The sequence below is a fragment of the Habropoda laboriosa genome, unplaced genomic scaffold, assembly GCF_001263275.1.
Source record: "Habropoda laboriosa isolate 0110345459 unplaced genomic scaffold, ASM126327v1 scaffold11, whole genome shotgun sequence".
Classification (NCBI taxonomy): Eukaryota; Metazoa; Arthropoda; class Insecta; order Hymenoptera; family Apidae; genus Habropoda; species Habropoda laboriosa.
The window spans coordinates 524739-525643 of NW_017100150.1; the positions used below are offsets into that span (position 1 = coordinate 524739).

At 24.8% G+C, this 905-nt stretch overlaps 1 protein-coding gene across 1 annotated transcript in view; it reads right to left on the minus strand.

The window, feature by feature from the left end:
* The window catches only part of LOC108574867 (WD repeat domain phosphoinositide-interacting protein 2), a 15328-nt gene that overhangs the window by 7447 nt on the left and 6976 nt on the right, over nt 1–905 (minus strand). The window lies entirely within an intron of this gene.

Here is a 905-nt window from a genome sequence, read left to right on the forward strand (position 1 = left end):
AAACTTATACAAAAGTAACATCAGAATCATCAAGAATGATGCAATTTGTTTATATAATTTGTAAAAATTTTATATTATTTGTTTATCGTTACTTCAAAAGCTGTTCAAAACATTGATATGTAATTCATAACCATGTGGTAATTCAGTGGTAAATGATTTTTCTTTTTCCACACTGATTCATATATTATACCTTAAGTAATTTTGAAAGCCATTAAATAATCACGAATAATTGTAGTCGTTAAATTCGCTTCCATGCAGACTAAAAATGTGTATACTGAAAATTATATAGTTTCAATAAAGAAAATAATCGATAGCTTTGAAATATCCTTCATACTTTTTGATACTTCATACACAAAAAAACTATCCAAGTAAAATCCTATTTGCCTGATAACATCCGTTGATATCGTCAATATTTTTGAAGATATTCAACTACTACATTTTACACGTCCTACGTTGCATCACATAAACTAAAAAACTCAATTTGACATGAAACAATATACTGACTTTGTATAGTTAAAAATTTTTATACAGAATTGTTTACATTTCTTGTTATAATTTTAATTGAATTGAATAAATTTTTTTCATCAATCCTAAAGTAAGTCATGAACACTTCAAACTTTATCTGTATGCAAAGTGCTGTAAAGACATATTTACTTTGATATCGAGATGGGCAAAAATATTGAAATTTTTATAGAAATGCTTGTATTTTGCCTTAAATTAAGAAACGTTTGTCACTTCAAACAACTGCACACCCTTAGTATACCGAATGTCCCAATAAAATGTATATGAAATTTCAAAACCATAATATTTTTTAGAGTTACTTCCATTATCGAAATTGACCATACATTTTTATTTTATTTTAGTTATTATTTATTTTATAAATAATTTTCTTTAAAAAATTTTGT